The sequence below is a fragment of the Thamnophis sirtalis genome, unplaced genomic scaffold (genome assembly GCF_051295495.1).
Source record: "Thamnophis sirtalis isolate CommonGarterSnake01/CBP01778 unplaced genomic scaffold, rThaSir2_p1.2 scaffold_1, whole genome shotgun sequence".
Lineage (NCBI taxonomy): Eukaryota > Metazoa > Chordata > Lepidosauria > Squamata > Natricidae > Thamnophis > Thamnophis sirtalis.
Window position 1 is genome coordinate 100495920 of NW_028261381.1, and position 20223 is coordinate 100516142.

Consider the following 20223-nt stretch of genomic DNA (forward strand, 5'->3'; position numbering starts at 1 on the left):
CCCAGGTACATAGGAGTGCATAACATAATGTGCAATCCTATTTCCTTAGTGAACATGCATAGGATGAACATTACACTTTCATTTTAAACTGAAGCATTAAGACCACTCCATCCAATGTAACACAGAAAGCTGAATATCAAAACAATAAGATATACCCACAAAATTCCCGAGAGTGTCATTTATGAGGACCCAAACGGCCACAGACATGCTCTGGGGAAACTGAGAGGATTTACCATCAAATCATAGTGGAATGAATGCTCTAGGAGACATTTGAGGAAAGATCTTCCTCACATGTCTTCTTTGGATATAGATTGCCAAGTGCATCACTTGTGCCACCATCTCAGAACCATCTTTCCCCAGTTTCCCTGATAATCATGTTTCATTATTACACCACTTCTTCAGATGGTGACATTGCCATCATTTCCATTTCTTCCCCTACTTGACTCTCCTCACACCAAATTCTTTTGGCTGACCTTCCAAACCAGACCTAGTGTCTTCCAGATATACTGCACTTCAACTCCTATTACTTCCTACCCTGAGCCAACAGAGATGGCCATACATGCTATAGATGATGGGAACAGTCATCCACCTTACTTTGGGTTGGAGAAGACTGTTATGCAATGGTGATGAATTTGGCAGCCTTGGGCCACTTGGTAACTCAAGCATTACATTGCCAGATACTGCAGGATCAGGACAGGCATTTACTAGAGAATGAATGGAAAGCTAGAGAACCAAGGTATCTGCAAGGGTTACCCAAAGGTTGATTCCCTCCCCCACCCTACCCCCATCCAAGTACCTACCACCCCACAGTCCCGGTCAGGTACCATTTTCAGTTCCCCTTTGGTCTCTCCTAGCCTTCAAATACATAAATCACCCCTCAACTCCTTCACCTTTTTAAAATATATATAAGGGTAAGCATAAAGTCCCAAGGAAAAATAATAATAATGTGACACTCACTGTATTTGAAAATCACCCAGGAGCAAAAGAAGGATATCCAGAATGGAATTCCGAAGAAGAAAAGATGGGAGGTGGGTGTTTGAAAAGAAAAAATAAAATAAAATAAAAAAAACAAAAAACAAAAACCAGGCACCAGCACCACCAAGGGCAAAACTACATCATCTCGGCAACAGATCCAATTTGATGGGAGGAAAAAAGGATAGGAAATTAAATATCCATCTGCAATTTTCCATCTAGTTCGGTCCAAAAGAGCTCCAAGCCTGCTGGGATTTTTTTCCCCTTTCCTTTTCCAGCTTCCTTTACATGATACTTCTCTTTCCTGTCTTTCTCGCTCCCTCCCCGGCCGTCACTCTTAGGACGTGGCTGTTTTCAAATGTCCCTGCCGGGATCAACTTCTTTCTTCATCGGGGCACAAACGGACGGGATAGGCTTCAGGGGGGAAAAATGAGGAAGGGAAAATCCAAACCGAAAACAACCAGTTCGACGAAAAGAGTCTTTCTTCGTTGGGAAACTTTTCATTCATGCCCGGATCGTGTGGTGAGGTCTTGCATCCTTTGCCTCTCCAATACTTAACTCCTTTGAATACCCGAAGGAAAGATTTTGCCGACTATTTCCCCTTCTCCCCCAGCCTCCGCAACGACCCCACGATCCGTCCGTTTAAGGCGATTTCTCTTCTTTGGGGTCTGTCTGCTAAGATCCAGCGGGAGTCAGGGAAGACCCTTGGCGTCCTTTTTTCTTTGCCGCCCGTTCGATTCTCCGATCCATGTGCTTCCACCACAGATCGGGGGTTCCCATGATCTCGGCGCTCCGATTCCCTCTTCTCACCAGCCGGGCGCGCAGCCTCTTACATTATTTCTCCCCAGCCAACTTTAGGGTTTCTCTCGCCACCCTCGCCACCCACCCTCCCTCCCTCTCCGCCGATTCAAGGATCTGATTAGATTTCCAATCACAACCCAGTGCGCAATCGGATTTTTTATTTCAGCCAGGAGCCAGCAAGCCCAACTCTCCGCGTATACTATATCCCTTCGCCTTCCTTCCAACTCCACTGCGTTTTTCAGAGCCTTACATCAAATGGAAAGAGATGCTGAGGCTAACAGTGGCGGCGGCGGGCGAGAGCTTGGAAAAAGGGAGGGGGGAGAGCGCGAAGGGGGGGGGGAGGAGGAGACCCAGCGAGCCAGCGAGCGAGCAAACAAGGTTCCCACCAGCTGTCAAAAACCAATCCGTCATTTTCCGAAACACCTGAAGTGGGCGGCTTTCACCCGCCTCTTCCCGCGCTCCCCTCGCTGCATTTTCCTCCTTTCTTCCTCATCCAGATCACCCCCGGCGTTCAAAACTCCCCTGTCGGAACCCGCCGATCTCCCCGGGGAGGCGCGATTCGTCCGGCTCGCCGTGAATTTTGCCAGCCGGGGATTTCCCTTCCTCTTCATTTCGTCTTCCTCTCCATTTTTGCTTGCCAGCCTGCTGGAGGACCACGAGGAGGGGGGAAAAAAGTGGGGGGGGGATGTGTTCTTTGGAATACTCAAAAGAAGCTAAAGTGGAAGGTGGCGAGGCAGCCGGTGAGGGGCAGGCACTGTATTTTTTTCCGTCTTTTCCCCCCCTCAGCTGCTCCAAATCCGCTTAGCGACCCCTCTGAATCTACAAGTTAAGACAACGTCCCCCGCCGTCTCCCCTCTTCCTCCTCCCCAGGTCAGCCCCTTTCTCTCCTCAGGGGCTCATTCCGAGGCAAGTCGGCCGCCGCGGGGCTGTTTTGACACCGCCAGCCTTCGCTCCAGAAACGCTCAGCCCTCCGCGCAGCTGCAGCCGCTTTTCTTCGCGGCCGTCAGCTTCGGTTTGAACTCCTCCGCCCGCTGGGGTGAGGAGAGAGGAGAAATAAATAAAGAATCCGCTTCCCACCCAGCAGCTGCCGCGGAGGGCAACGCTGGCTTTCTCCCGCTTCCTTTCGGCAGTCGCACCTCGAGATACACCAGCTGCCCCGGGGGGATCTTTTTACCTACAACAACACACTTTCCGATGGTCTTTCCCTTTCCCCGTCAGGTTCACACATTCATACATACACACGGCGAGTCTTTCTCAACACCCCCCCTCTTCTTCTCCCCCCCCCGGCTTGTGATCAGTAAAATACAATTACCCAATTACCTCCCATCATCTTAGCACTGATTGGTCAATTGCATTAACACTTGCTGTTAAGAGAAAGGAACTTCTGCGGTGGGATCCTGCTGCCACCCAGCGGACAGTTAGGAAACGCGATGGCCAGGTGAACCTCAGGAAACATCCCAGCAACGGCGGCGTAATCGGAATTGAAGGGCTCATCTTGAGGAAAGGAATGTCAAAAAGTCATTTTCTTAATAAAACCGACCCGCAGCGGCCACTGGTTGATGCTTTGCTAGAAAAAAATCTGTCAGGGAAAAAGAAAGTTACGCAAGGCAAGTCCCGGATACCTTTCTTCCCATACATTTCTCCCCATGTTCACAGCCTTCCTTGAAAAATGACCCTTTTCTTTCATGGCAATTTGTTGTAAAAGCAAGCGCGAAAGGCTCATGGCCGCAGCAATATCTGGGATTTCATTCCTATCGCTGGAGCCAGTATCTGGCAAAGGGCAGACGGCAGGGCAGTCTCACCTTAAGAGCCTCAGTACGGTCTATACATGTGAAAGGTCATGCATGCAGTTTATAGCGTTGATTTAAGTCTGCGGAGTTAAATCCAGCATAAGGGGAAGGAGAGGATTTGCTTTGAGATGAAGCTTAAAGAAGAGAAAGCTTTTAAGATAAGAAATCATCTCATGGTATATAGTTCCTGCAAGGTTTGCAAGGGCAGGTGGTTTCAGAACTATGTACTTCTGAACTTATGACTTCATGTGGAATAGGATTGTGAATGTTTTGAAAATATCTTCAATAAATAAATCACCCAAGGCAATTACCTACCTGTCTACATTCATTAAAATCAGTAACTTTTTTCAGGTTTCTTCTGGCCTCTACTTTAAAAGTTGCATTAACTTACAGATGCTAAAAGCATCTTTTAATACATAGCTGTATTTCTGCACGGTTCAAAGTACTCATAGAAAGTGTGCATTATCCTAATATATGATTTGCAGAAAAAGTTGAAGATGGGATCAAAGCCTGATGAGCTTTCTTAAAAACAACAGCAGGGACTGAAGGATTTTCCAGTTGATTCCTGTGGACAAAAGCCTTCAGAATCAAACATTTTGGTTGCAAGTGACATGTACTACCTACTTTCTTTTCAAAATGAATAAACCATTGCCTCTGCTCCTTACTATTTTTCCTTATCTCATTATCTCCATAAATGATGATAAAGATCATATCATCTATTCATTGTTGACTCGTACCAATCACAAAGATAGGCTTTCTCTAGGTTTATCAGTCCTCAACCTGGTCCTCCAGATCTTCAAATGAGGTCCTCATCAGTGCTGTAGTTGAGTCTACTCAACTTAATGCTGGCCATTTTTTCTAACTATCACAACATTATGGGTCTCCCTAGAGAGCTGGGTCTTTACATAATGTGTCCAAAATATTTTAATATGAGCCTGATAATTTTGCTTTGAGTGAGAACTCTGATTTACAGACCCTTTACATCCTGGACATAAATTGTTTCGACTCCTACCCTCAAAACTACACTATAGAGCACTGCACACAAGAACAACTAGACACAAGAACAGTTTTTCCTGGACACTGTTCTGTTTCTGTTTCTGTCTGTCTATTAGTCTTGTATGCTGCCCACTCCCGGAGGACTCCAGGCGGCTTACAATAAAAAGGGGAAAGGGAATAAATAAGACAAACAACAATTTAAAATACCACAACATTCATAGTTACCGTGGAGCTGGATACTTCAACAGCCCCCGGCCTGCCGGAGCAGCTAGGACTTAGTGGCTTTACGGAAGGCCTGGAGGGTTGTAAGGGTCCGGATCCCCATGGGGAGCTCGTTCCAGAGGGCTGGAGCTGCAACAGAGAAGGCTCTCCCCCGGGGGGTCACCAGCCGACATTGGCTGGCAGATGGGATCCGGAGAAGGCCTAGTCTGTGCGATCTAATCGGTCTTTGGGAGGTAATTGGCAGGAGGCGGTCTCTCAGGTACCCAGGTCCGATGCCATGAAGGGCTAAACAAATAATTACCTCAACACTGTCAAACTATTTACTAAATCTCCATTACTATTACTAGTAATCTTCGCATCATTCCTCTCACCCATCTCCTCCCACTTATGACTGTATGACTATAATTGTTGCTTGTATCCTTACAATTTATAGATTGTTTCCTAGTATGATTTGATTGCTTATTTGTACCCTATGACTATCATTAAGTATTGTACCTTATGATTTGTGATGAAAGTATCTTTTCTTTTATGTACACTGAGAGAATATGCACCAAAGACAAATCCCTTGTATGTCCAATCACACTTGGACAATAAAGAATTCTTTCTTTCATTCCTTCTTTCCTTCTATCTATCTATCTATCTATCTATCTATCTATCTATCTATCTATCTATCTATCTATCTATCTATCTATCTATCTAGTTCTACTATACATTTGTTTATTATATTGACTATCCATGGTTTTCTCCAATATCAACGTTCAAAAGCTCAGTACTCTTTCTACTCAATACTCTTGTGCTTTCTGAAATTCCACTTTTCACTTCCATAAAATATTGAAGGGAAAACCATTGACTATCCAGTTCTTCAGGCCTAGATATATCAAAACATCTAAGTATCCTTTCCAAAACCTTCATTGCTACTTTACCAAAGGCTAGTATCTCTTGACTGCTGATTCCTTCACAGTCGACAGTCAATTCTAATAGGCAGAAGCTATCTACCAAGTCAATATCTTCACTGTCAGTTCTAGCATCGGTTGCTGTAACTTTTATTAGTTTGGCCTTCTTTATATTTAATCCTAGTTCCATTTTTATAGTGTTCCTTTCATTATTAGAGCTTGCAGATCATTTGCATTTTTAGCTATCAGCCCAAATGCAGGGCTTTCCTAGGAGCCATATTAAACAGTGATGAGAAATGAAGGAGGGAGCAAATAAGGATAGAACTGCTGCTGCCACTGCTGGTGCTAACTATCTCCTTTTCCACTGCCACTCCCAAAATCTCAGTCCCGTGTACTCAAAATGAAGCCTTCAGAAGCTCCAGTGATTTTTCAGTGCATGTTCCCAATGACTCTTTTCATCCTCTTCCTCTCCCATCCCTTCCTGCTTACCAGAAAAAAAATGAAGAGAGTGGGAATAGAGATACCAATAGCACTTAGACTTATATACCGCTTCATAGTGCTTTTACATAGTACTTTTACAGCCCTCTCTAAGTGGTTTACAGAGTCAACATATTGCCCCCAACAATCTGATCCTCATTTTACCCACCTTGGAAAGATGGAAGGCTGAGTCAACCTTGAGTTGGTGGGATTTGAACTGCCGAACTGCAGCTAGCAGTCAGCAGAAATAGCTTGCAGAACTGCACTCTAACCACTGTGCCACCTCGGCTCTAGCATTTGGGTTACACCAGATGCTATTATAGGGTGCTGGTATTCTTTACCCCAGAATAACAGCACCCCAGAATAGCATCTGGGGTACAAATATCTACATGACCACTAGAGCAGAGGTCCTCAACCCCCAGTCAATGGCCAACACTGGGCTGTGGCATGCCAGAAATTGGGCAATGCAAACCAGCCCCATCTTCAGGTTGCATGCAGCATGCAAAGGCAAGCCCTCTCTGCTCCATGGAAAAACCTTTCTCCATGGAACCAAATCCTGGTACCCAAAACTTTGGGGGTCACTGCATTAGAAGATAGCAGAACACCAAAACCTTTCTTTGCTCCCATCTAGTACAGGTGTGAGTACTCTTATGGGGTGATGGTTGTTTCAAGGGGCTTGGCTTGTGGCTCATTTTATATCTCTAAAGTGAATGCAGTGAATCTTACTGATATCAGAGCATACATAGATTTTTATCTTATGCATATCTTTTTCACATAAAATCTTAATAAAATTAATATGATCTCAAGTGTTTTGATATTGTAGTCTCAGTTATTGTAGTTACTTCTTGTAGAAATATTATGCAATCCTTGAGTTTGTTTGGATCTTTATCTGGGAAAAATAAGCAGAGAGGTAGTTGCTCTCTTTAAAGTCATCTATAGGGGTTGGTCAAAAAACATAAAATTCATCTCCCTTTTGCTAGACAGTTCTCCTATTTTATTTGACCTGATCCAAAGCTCTGATGGCCCCTTAAAACTTCCAAAGTGTGACCAATCTCATACAATTTTATATATCTAGTTAGGTTTTTCAACATACAGGTGGTCCTCGACTTATGACCACAATTGAGCCTTGAATTTATGTTACTAAGTGAGAAATTTGATAAGTGAGTTTTTGTCCCATGTTACGGTTTTTATTGCCACATTTGTTAAGCGAATCAGTGCAGCTATTAAATGAGTAACATGATTGTTAAGTGAATCTGCCTCTCCCATGAACTTTGCTGGTCAGAAGGTCACAAAAGATGGTCACAACACCCCAGGGCACTGCAACCATCATAAATATGAATCAATTGTCAAGAATCTGTATGTAAATGATATGACCATGGGATGCTGCAATGGTCATAAGTGTGAAAATGGTCATAAGTCACTTTTTCCAGTGCTGTTGTAACTTCATTAAGTGAACCCTTGTAAGTCAAGGACTATCTATATGCACTATATTGCCAAAAGTATTTGTTCACCCATCCAAATAATCAGAATCAGGTGTTCCAATCACTTCCATGGCCGCAGGTGTATAAAATCAAGTACCTAGGCATGCAGACTGTTTTTACAAACATTTGTGGAAAAAATGGGTCGCTCTCAGGAGCTCAGTGAATTCCAGCATGGAACTGTGATCGGATACCACCTGTGCAACAAATCCAGTTGTGAAATTTCCTCGCTCCTAAATATTCCACAGTCAATTGTCAGCTGTATTATAAGAACATGGAAGTGTTTGGGAACGACAGCAACACAGCCACAAAGTGGTAGGCCACGTAAACTTGTCCAACATCAGTGTGTGACCTCAAAAATGCGGTTCTGGAAGAATGGTCAAAAATTCCAATAAGCACACTCCTAAACCATGTAGACAGCCTTCCCAGAAGAGTTGAAGCTGTTATAGTTACAAAGGGTGGAGCGACGCCATATTGAACCCTATGGATTAGGATTGGGATGTCACTTACAGTAAGTTCATATGCAAGTAAAGGCAGGTGAGCGAATACTTTTGGCAATATAGTTTTAATGAGATAATTCTTACATCTTCTAAGAGACGGTTGTTTCAACTTCACATGAGCAGAATAAGGAAAGAGTCTAATAATATTACATGTAGTCATAACATCAGAGAGTTGAAAGGGGCCACTACCAGCCCTGTGCTGGAACATACATTAAAGAATGTTCTGTGATTGGCTATCCAATCCCTATTTTGATGCTTCCAGTTATGGGGAGACTACTATCTGGATGATCAGTTCTATTCTCAACCCAATTTCGCTGTTGGAAAAAAAAATATTCAGTCATAAAGTCCACTTTTAACTAAATCCATTATTCCATGACCTGTACATTAGAGTAAAAGAATTGGCTTTCTTCTACATTACATCCCTTCTAGTATTAGAAGAATACTATCGTATTCTTGCCTCTCCCTGCAATCTTTTCAGAATAAATATTCCCCTTTCATTCAAGCTTTTTTTTCACATTACTTGGTTTTTTAGGCTTTTTAAGGCTTTCATTGTCCTTGATGACATTCTCTATACCTTTTCAACTTTGTCTGACTATTTCTTAAAGAAGAGTGTTCAGAAATAGATGATATACTTGAGGCACAGCATTGAATAAAGTGAGAATTTTGAATCTGTACTTCTTTTGACACACTCTAACATTGCATCTGGCTTTTTTGGAGTCACTTCACACTAATGAAATCATATTCCACTGGTGAAGTACTAGTTCAAATATTTTTTTTCACAAGTATTAGTGTCATGTCCAATTTCCCAGCTCAGTGCCTATTGTTTTTAGGTTACAGAATGAGGAAAATTGTATTTGTATCTATTATATTTCATTATGGATTTTTTTCAGCCTTTCTTTTACTACCAAGGATGCTTTGTCCTTTCTTTCTATTTCCCAAGGTGTTGCTGTTCCCAAACAATTCTCTGGAATCTATATTAAATATGTATTCTCTCCATTTGTCTACTGCTAATGGGAATGCCAAGACACTTGGGTAAACTTTTGCTATAGACATGACATATTATTTGCAGTCTCTATAATGCAATAAGATAGGGCAGTGATGACTAACCTTTTTGGTGCCAAGTGCTGAAAGCACACATGCGCGCACACCCATAATGCAATGCGTGCATGACCCTTCCATGCACCATGCCCCCTGTGCATGTGCATATGATTCTCCTGCATGCACAGGTAACCCCCTGCATGTGCCCAGCCCCCCATGTGCACACATATCTCCTGCATGCACCACATCCCCACACATACATGGCAGAGACCCGAAAACTAGCTGGATGGTGGTAGGTGCGCACACATGCATGGAGGAACTGAGCTGGGGTGATGGCTTGCATCCCTGCAGAGAGGGCTCTGTGTGCTACTTGTGGCATGCATGCCATAGGTTCACCATCACTGGGATAGGGGTTATTAACATAAGTTACCCAACAGAAAACGAGAAGATAAAGTTGATAAAGGAAGATCTTTCTTGATAAATCCATGTTGTGAAAACATGTTTCCATGGTGCTACTTTGTGGCTTTATGTTTTAGACAATACATCAATGTTTGTCTGGTAAGTCTATATTCTCAGCTTCTTTTCTTTTGTGTTGAAGATAGGCACTTGATGTTTCACTCATTCTCCAGAAACTTTCAAGATAGATCATAATCAAGCTCCTTTAATACCCTAGAATGAAATACATTGGGTCTTGTCAAATGCCTGTGTCTCTATTGGCATCAAATCTCAATTTGTTTCTTCATTTTCGTCTTCATTGCTGAAGGGAATACATATCCTCTTCTCAGAGAAAAGTGAAGCAGTTAGATTGTCCCATTTTTTCTTTGCTATCTGTTGTTTTACCATCCTCACTGAGCAGCTGGTATAGTGATTCGTTTCTCTTTCTTTATTTTGGCCATAGCAACATAGTTTTTTTTTTAATCCTTTGCCAGCCTCAGCTCATCCTGGATTTCAGTATTTCTGTGTTCCCTTCCTTGGTGATATTTTGTTTTCCACTTCATATGTGTATACTGTTGTTTCATATTGTCACAATGATGCCTTACATGCTTCTTCTGAGTCTTCTACTTTTTTCTTGTTTGATTTTTTTCCCCTTTCACATCCTATTTTATCCATCCATTCAGCTTGGTCTTTACTTTTTTCCTGAAAAGAATCCTAATGATTGCTCTGTTTCCTCCAAATCCAAGACATACATTTGATTGCAGTCTACTTTTCTTGAACTTCATCCCTAGATGGACACTTTCCCCAAATGTTTTTAACCTTCCACTTTATTAACTCAGTCTTTCTTATTTGTTTCATATTAAGACTAGCTGCCTTCTCCTACTCCTTGAAGGAGAAAATTGTCAGCAAGATGACTCGAGCATACCAAAGTCCTTGCCTGGCAGAATTTTTTTCCCAATAGATGTTGGGTTAATTACATTCTGCCATCACTACTCTTTCACGCCTTCTTGAAATATCTGATAGTTGCTACTAGAAAGCAGAATCCATCTTTTCTCCTTCATTACCCAGGTGACTATAGAGCAAGAACAATATTATTTTTATTTTTCCTTTGCTAATTTTAACACAATTTATATTTGCAATCGTGCCAAAGGCACTTCACATTGATTTTTGAACAATATGAATATTTAAACATATTGCACACCTTTCTATTGCTTTTGAACAAACTATCCTTTAGCTGCTACATCAGTACCAAGAAACTCAACCCAATCTCTGTTAGACTTATTATGTTATTATGTCCCTTATCTGTCTTTATGTACAAGAGTTTATTTCTTATACTCTGAACACTAGCATGGACTTTATGAATATTTTTTTATTATTATTATTCATTAGGTATTTTAATAGTATCAGAAGTACTCTACTTCATTCTATTGCTGATCACTTTCTAGCTTTAACATTTCCAATGTCCTGAGAGAATCAGTTTAAAACTCTCCTCTTCCCCATTCAACCATACCAAGATTTAGCTAAGCATGCTATTACCACTTCTCCTAGAATGCAACTCAATCAGAATTCCATCCCCAAATAGTATATGGAAGAAGACTTTTGCCTATCTATACCATTTCTAAAGCTGGTTGTAACTCTAATTTAGGTAACTGCAACATGTTCTGAATTGATTTATTATTTCAATTTATATGACCACCCATCTCAAACTCAAGACTCTAGGCAGCTAGCAACAATTAAAAACTATGATATATAGAAACATAACACAATGTAGGAAGAAACAGCCCCCAAACACACACATAAATAAAATCATCATGTGCGGGTTAAAAAAAAACCCATCAACAGCAAAGCCAAATGCTCCCTGCATGGGATCTGTCATGCATCAGGATTAAAAGTTCAATAATAGAACCACATTTTTAAAGCCTTGCAAAAAGCCAGCAGGGGTGGGGCCAATCTCTGGTGTTCTAAAAGTGGGCAACAAGACGAAAATCCCTCCTCCTAGCCCCTCTAGATAATGGATCGGACCTAATGAATGGGTCTCATAATCTCTTCTTCTGATGGAATGGGTAGACATAAACAGAAAAATGGTCCCTCACATAATTTGAAATAGAATCAAATTATTCAATTAGATGGAATAGGGGAATACTGTATCTCTTTAATGAAAGAAGATGATTTGATAGTTTCCACTAGGTCTCAGTCTGTCCTAGTGTCTAGTTCAAAATGCTGGTTCTAATTCTAATTTTCAAATCTCTAATGGTTAAAAAGCCCCAAAAATATCAGGGTCAAATAAATTGAAGATTGCTTGTATACTTATTCAAACTCTGAAATCATTCAGAGAAACCTTTTTCTCAACCAATAACTATGTTAAAAGTTTTAAAATTATTTCTGAATGCCTACTGAAAGAATGATTGTTTTATACTTTTCAGTTGTTTTTTTATGAACAAAGATTTTTTTCCAAATGTGTGTGTGTGTGTGTATGTGTGTGTGTGTCAATTAGCTACACAAACCAAAAAATAGTTAAATATTAATGCTGAATTAATTGTCTAGAACTGATAACAAGGAAAAACACAGAGCAATTCCTAGCTTTAGCAGAACACTTTTTCTTCAAACAATTCATTTTGCTATCCATATAAATACCCTTTACATGTGAAAAGATCAAGACCTTGGATTTTTCAGTTTATAGAAAGTTATGTTTGCAACTCAAGCTGCTCATTTAACCTATTTATGAGATGCTTTCCAAACAGCCCAGTTTAAGAAAAGAGTTCTGCATTACCAGTGTATAGGATAATGTAGAAAATACCTGAAGGCAGGTATTTTCCATGTTGATAGCTTTGGTAGATGTGCATCAATTTACTAGGAGCCAGGAATAAATCTGCCAGATAGAGATTGAACAATAGGGGTGCAAACCACATTCTTGCTTGATACCCCTTTTGAAAAGATAGATGGATCTTTGTCCTGGCAGCATTGGAGCAAGGATATTAAAATATAGTGCCTTTAGCTAAAACAACAGGCAAGGTTCAATTGACAAATGTTCCAAACAGCTTCATGTGAGACGGAATCGAAAGCTGTTTTTAAAATCGATAAATGCAGTGAATAATTTATCTTCTTTAGGATACTGATATTTCTCTGCAAAATGGAAAAGTGTCAGGCAATGATCTAAGGCAGAAATCTTCTATTATAACCTAGCTGTTCATCTCTGGTCATCTTTGTTAATTGTAATCCACTATTTCAGTTTGTTACATAAAAACTTAATGTATAGTTTTTCCAATTATTGGAGAGAAAGTTTATTGGGTGGCACTTATTGGGATCTGCTCTATTGCCTCTCATATAGATGGGGATAATAATAGTGTTATTTCAAGGACTACAATTTTCCCTGAGCTAACAAAAAGAAGGAAAGGAACCAGCTTTTTTATCTGAAACTTTCCTCTTTAAATGAATTGTAACTGGAGTGTCTAGAGGTAGTATTAGGGGCATATGATTACTATCAGTTCTCTCTTCAATTACAACATTGCTGATACAATTTCAAAAGAAATCAGAAATGAGAAGATAATCTACCACACAATTACTTTGCTATGTAACTTACACTCTATCTTCCTATCTATCTCCCAAATGTTTGCTAAATTTTCCTCCAGCACTGCATAAATAGAAACCACAAGTTTAACATGGCACCCTTTGGAAAATCTGTATATTTTGTGCTCTCCAAACTCTAGAAGTTTGAGCCACACAGTACATTATTGTTAGGGCATTTTTGGTGTTAGAATCACTACCCATAAGTAGATAAGCAGAGGATTAGAAACAAAGAAATGATTTTATAGCAGTTTCTGATTTTGGGGTAAGAAATGGTGAGCTTAAGATGGCTTGTGAAAGAGGAGCTGACCATCATGGCAGAATGAAGTATGGTCGATGAATAGATCAGCTTTTTCTAATTCCTGTCTGGACAAGAAGTTTTGAGATCCACAAGTGGTCGAGACAGTTTTTCCTTATGCAGAGCTCATAAGAAGGTTGGTTAGTTTAGAGCTCTGGGAGATGGGAGTATAGCCATCTTGCTCAAACCATGATCAATACCTATGTTCATTGGCACTGAGATTTACATAATTTCTTTTCTAATCACTTTCAGAAATTTCCCATGTTTTTCAGATGATAACAAACTTTGGATGGACCCATTTTATAGCACTGAATGAGAGTCATTCAATCCTTAGTAAGATCCTTAGTAACACAAGTTTTAAATACATATTTAAGAACTTAATTTTGGGTAGGTGTGGATAAGCAGCAAAAGGATGGTTAAAACTTTGATTTTAAAAATGTACAAATTGATGAAGTATACAGATAAATTTGAAATAGATGTTTGCAATTAATAGAATTCTCATGTGAATATGCTATTGCTGTAAATTCTTCTTTAAAATATAGTAGGAGTTTAAAAATTGAACACTAGAGGAAACTAGAAGGAAGTAAAATTTATAGTGAAAGGGGAAGAACAATAATTCTTCTTACAAAAACAGAATGAAGCAAATATTTTAATATTGGAAATATTGAAATATATTTTTGAACAATGTACCCTGGAATTAATTTGAAGAATGTCTCTACAGCTGGATTGTGTTTACATAAATTTATGGAAGAGGAACCTATTTTACTTGATGAGATTGAAACTGATTAGAAAGTGAATTTAAAAATGACAGGCTACATTTTTGAGATGGAGAAAGATGTTACATTAAACAAAAGAAATAATCTGATGTGTTAATAATTAAAAGATATATACAAATAACAAAACAACTTGTATAATTTTCCTATATTGGATGTATAAGGAAGCTTATTATAACTTGAAATAATTTTGTGAAAAGTGACAAAGAAAAAAAAGAAATCAGGTTGTAGGCCATTATTTGAAATAACTAAAGATCAAGATTTTTAGAAGTAAAAAGGGAATATAAAGTTGGTTTACTTGATCAAGGTGAAAATAGATATGTTGTTTTGTTAACCCTTAATGAACTCTAAGTATTTTTTTTTTAAGGAAACAGTGATAAGTTACTAAAATTGTAGGTGTGAGGAAAGGGGAAATAATTTCTTTATATATTTATTTTTCTTCCTTTTATTATATTATTTTTTTTATATTTCTTTTCTTTTCTGCATTTTCTATTTTTTATTTCTTTACTTTGAATTAGGTTGTATTGTTGCAGTTATCATTTTAAATAAAATCACTATTAAAAATAGAGCAGTTTTCAGTTGCCTGCCAATATCTCCATAGGGGAAGAAAAGGCAAATGCAAGTTCAGTTTAAATATATTTACAATAGGAATTGAAGAAGAATTGCCATAGCCCAGACAAAATATTTTTAACTTTCTGACCAAAAATGAAATTATATATAAGAGTAGGGCACTAAAGCTAGGGCACTGAACCACTCAATAATGAAAAAAAATATCTCTGGACTGAAATGTTTTTTTTAAAGATCTAGATCTCTGCATTTACTGTATATCTAATGTTTACTATCCATATTACAAGAAATTCTTCATTTCATTTTTTCCTGTCCAACTCATGCTTAGTTATCAATGCAAGATAAATGTTTTTCCTCTTAGTAAAGACAAGGTAAGATGCATTAAACTGGTTGCTAAAGATGTATAGCACTCTGATTCATGAGGCTCACAGAAAACTGTTTTTCCAAACTTCTAAGTTAAAAGTTCTGGTCCTAAATTTGATGAATTAAATCATTGGTCATTCATAGAGAATTTGCAAGCAAAACTTTTCATAAACTTCTAAGAGAAGAATTACTAAATCTTTCCCCAGAGGAGGGGGACCTATCTATGACATTGACCATCCATTACATTGTTACATTTTAAATATTTATAATATTTTGCATTTCTAGGCTACCTACTTCCCTCAAGGATATTGTGGCTTAACTAAATAAGGAGAATAAATACCTCTGACTGAATTGCTACTAACCTAGGTCTCATAATTAAACAGTGATCTTGTTCCAAACAATTGGGAGAGATAAGAGAGGAGTAATAAGCTGAGTTTCGGGTCTAGATAATTTCACGATCAAGCTGGCTAGAAGCTTTGGTGTCTCTATGAAAAATTAGAGTGATTTGTTACATAATTAATTTAAGAAGATTGGGTCTGTATTCCCCTGGTTCAAGCAGTGTCTTTGCTTTTAAGGACTTCTATAAACTTCTAGTTTTTAGAACACAAGCTTTCAAAAGATGTTTTGAGCAAGCATTGCACCTCTCAATCAAGTTCAGTGAGAAGTGTGGAGTTATACAAAATATATATTCTCATCTCTGGCTTTCTTCAGTAACAACACTGGAGTGCATTACCTTGCCCAAAAAATGACTGAATACTGATATCAAAAGCATGCTCTAGCCTTGCATATCAGAGATAAAGAATTTAAAAGTAGATTCAAGAATGCCAAGACAAAGGAAGTGCCCTTGAAGTGATTAGTAATCTGGGAAGACCTGTTTTCTGGGGCATACACTATTCGGTTAACTCTGTGTTTTGTTTTATGGGTTTTCAAATATAACTGTTTTTGTCTGCTGTGAAGAGTCAAACAATTAGAACACTCTTCCTCTTGTTGGGAGAAATATCCATCTGGTTCAGTTCTAAGTGGGAAGAAAGACACTGGAAACATGGAGGCTGATTGGAAAGTTGGTTTAATAGTGAAGCAGAATCACCAAGAACAGGGTCTTGATGCAGCTGACTACATGGAGTGGAGAGTGAGGCTTATTTATACTCTCTCTTGGGCCTTGCCCTTGAGTTCCTCTGCAAGAGACTATTGGCTATAGTCAGACTCCCATGCTAGGAGTTTCTCTGAGATACGTTTGGTTGAAACCTGGAGGGTGATGCAATGTTCCCAGGTGATTTTGCAATGCAGTAAGCATGCTCATAATAATCATATTATGTCCTGGAGACTCATGTCTTAATCCCATCACCCTGGAGCTGAGGGTCTTTTCTTTTGTAAATAGCTAGCCCAGTCCTTCTCAATGGGCACCAAATAGCTTCCCGGGGAGGGAGCTGAAGCTCTGAGTTTCTGTCTCCCTTAAGATTTCTGTTTCACTTTTAGGGGAAATAAAATATTCAGCCTTTTTAATATTCCCTAAAATATTTCCTTCATCTAGGACAGGTAGGTCCTAACTTTCTATACTCACATACATACATACTTATATATATTCTAATTTAATAATTTTAATTCAACTGCCATTTTTGGCATAGTACAAGTTTGATTTTTATGCAAATTTAAATTTAAGTCAAGCTAACTTATATTAGTTTTATATTGAAATTAACTGGGTTGGTTTAATTGTGTTGATAAGGGGAGACAAGGCATTGTTTTAACATTATAGAAGGATTTGTACAAAACCTGTTAGCTGTACTAAATCTAAGCCTAAGCATCATAAAATTGTTATCTTTTGGATCAATAGCACGTTAACTTTCTTGTTACTTTTAAGATGGATATCTATTTATATACTAATCTACATTTTTAAAAGCAAAATCATCATGCTGGTATTTGTATGTTGCCTTTCTTTTTTAAATAACTGTCAGATTTACAAATTTACTTTATTTTACTTTACCCATTACACACATGGTTATTTGGTGACATATAAAAGTAGTTTAGAATAATTTTATTCTAAATATAAAATTAATTATTAAAAATAAAAAAAAGTTAGAAAGTTCAGACTGCCCTAGGAGTCGTCGTTGAAACAGGTCTACAGAGGAATTATTTAGTCTGTCATTTGTACTTGTATAACTGCCCGGTTTTATACAGCAATCAAACAGGGAAGGTACAGACTCCAATGGATAGTTAGGACTGCAGAAAAAAAACAATTGCAACCAGCCTGATTTCCACTGAGGACCTGTAAACTACATGGGCCAGAAAGAGGGCTGAGAAAATATATAGACCCCATCACATCCTGGTCAGAAACTGCTTCAATTCCTCCCTTCAAGATGCTGCTATACAGGCATTATATGTTAAAACAACTAGACACAACAATATTTTTCCCTGTCATGTCATCCTTCTGCTGAACACATAATTACCACATTACTGTCTTATGTCTGAGGATATTTACCCATGCAGTAAATATCCTTCTCATCTTTTCTACTACCTTCTTCTATCAGTATCTTATGTTTATATTACTTTATGATTTGTATATACATTGAAAACTTATGCACCAGAGACAAATTCCTTGTGTGTCCAACTTGACCTCTAAAGTATTGTATTGTATTGTATTGTATTGTATTGTATTGTATTGTATTGTATTGTATTGTATTGTATTGTATTCCATTCCATTCCATTCCATTCCGCTCTACCCCACTTATTATTTTTATATCTTATGGAATGAATCAGAGATGGGTGTCACTTAATGTAACAACTGGTTCGCCTAGCATCAAAAATGTGCATGTGCACCATCTGTGTATGCATGCAGCCTTCCGTTAATGCAACGGTTCCAAAAATATAGCAATATAGGATAAAATAGCACTGGGCTAGGTGGGCGAGTAGGTGGCTACAAGTCACAACTACTGATTCACCCGAACTGGTCTGAACAGCAGCAGCCCACCACTGGAATGGATCCAATACCTAAATGTTGTCTTATATTTATACATTTTACTACTCTTCAGTTAATGTAGAAGAGATACTACTAGATTATAACTGTTGTGGCCTGATATTTTTACCCAGAAAGCTTAAAACGTGCACTCAGTGGGGGCATAAATAACAGTATGTGTTAATCAGCATAACTCATATTGAAATCAGTCAGACTTAAAATTCTTAATGCTTACTTGATTGTTTTCTTAACTCCCAAAAAGCTAGCAGTATTCTGTCAAAATGCATTACTAAGAAAGTAGTGATGTGCTTATCTATTTTTCTGGGAATATTTTGCTGGGAATGTTTAAAAAATGACATTTGACCTATTTTATTTTACAAAAATCTAATTTTCTCTTTTAAAAATGGGATTTGCAATTCATTTAAACACTTGTAAAATGGGATCATTTTGAAGTTATTACTCTAGTAGCTGAAGAATTAAAGTAGCCATATTAAACATAGTAAAATTTACAAGTGGAAATTAAATGCCTGATTTTGGCATATTAAACTTCTGATATATGTTTAGCCATATACATTTCAGTGACTATATTATCTCCAATTTTCAGCATACTTAGTTTTAAAAAGAGTCTTTCAAAACTGACTGCCCAGAATAGCAAGCGATTGTGTTTTTTGTTTTGATTATGTTTTTTTTTCTTTGAAAACGGAAACCTTTAAAATAGAAAATTACATTCTGTTATTACATTGGGCATTCCTGTCCAATGTTTATATATTTGTTAAAGTTGACAGGGAAATATCAAGCATTTTCACTGAGATATAATCTTAACTATATCCATTACTACATGTTATATCAAATAGGAGACAGAACTTTAGGCTTACTGTAAATCCTAAACTATATGTGATAGGTTTTTTTGCTGGTAAATATAAGCCAATAATTTGGTTTTTCTATCTCTTTTCAAGTTTCTGAATCTGCTGAACAATCCTCCTGATAAACTAAACTTTATTTCCCATCATTCCTAAAGAGCATGGCATATGAACAGGAATAATGACAGTAGTATTCTAATACATCTAAAGGTAAAGGTAAAGGTTCCCCTTGCACATATATACTTGTACTAGTCGTTCCTGACGCTAGGGGGGCATACTCATTTCCGTTTCAAATCCGAAGAGCCAGCGTTGTCCGAAGACGTCTCTGTGTTCATGTGGCATGATAAACGCTGAAGGCACATGCTGCTACCACACCACCAAGGGTGGTACCTATTTTTCTACTTGCATTTTTTGCTTTTGAATTGCGATTTTAGAAGAAGCTGGGACATGTAATGGGAGCCCGTTACGTGGCACTAGGGATTCAAACTGCCAAACTGCCAATCTTTCTGATTGACAAGTTCAGCGTCATAGTCACTGAGTGTCCCTGCTTCTAACACATCTAGAAATATCTAAGTCACACCACACTGCTTTTGAATATCACAAAACCTCTAATGGGTACAGATTTCACAGAAAAAAATATGCATGTTACTTTTTCTTCAAATATTCAAAAATTATGGAGGTAAAAAGGTGCGTGTATCAACCTCATCCCTGAGAACACTATATGTGTTCACTGAGAACTATTCTTGTATGATTGGGAATCTCTTGGAATCAACAGATTTAAGGAATGTAATATTTTTTTCAGCCAAACTGGGTTACAATCTCCTTTCAGTTTTTCTGATTCAATCCAAGAAATCTAGGTTTGAGAGCCCAGGGCAATATCACGTCCACTTCATGATTAGGTTATTGGTGCCTGCCTGATAAGTACTTTACTATTTGTACTGCCTGAAATAGGAAAAAGAAAACTTTAAATCTAACAATTGGGTTTCTCCAGCCAACCCATCTGCTACTGGCCCATGACTTTGTCCTTTCCAGTATGTCAACTCTGATTGTTTTTCTGGGGTAATGTGTGCCTGGCTTATAAATGCTAAGCTTCTGTTCTCCAGTCCAGACTCATGCCTGCTTAAGAACTAATCAACGCTATCGGTATCTTCTTCTGAACAGATGATCAGCTCAATGAAAGGCTTCTGTTCCCCAGCTGATATCCAAGCTGTTAGAATGTGATCTTAGCAGCAATTATGCACTCATT

General features: G+C 38.5%; 1 protein-coding gene across 4 annotated transcripts in view; it reads right to left on the reverse strand.

Moving 5' to 3' along the window:
* Window positions 1-20223, reverse strand: part of LRRC4C (leucine rich repeat containing 4C) — a 758407-nt gene that overhangs the window by 146067 nt on the left and 592117 nt on the right. For 2 of the 4 annotated variants that reach the window (XM_087719850.1, XM_014067066.2), the window contains exon 1: window positions 958-1804. The exons of the other annotated variants lie outside the window; for them this stretch is intronic. The gene's annotated coding sequence lies outside the window, so the exon portion shown is untranslated. Of the gene's footprint in view, window positions 1-957; window positions 1805-20223 lie in introns of those variants that run through there. 4 annotated transcript variants of the gene reach the window in all.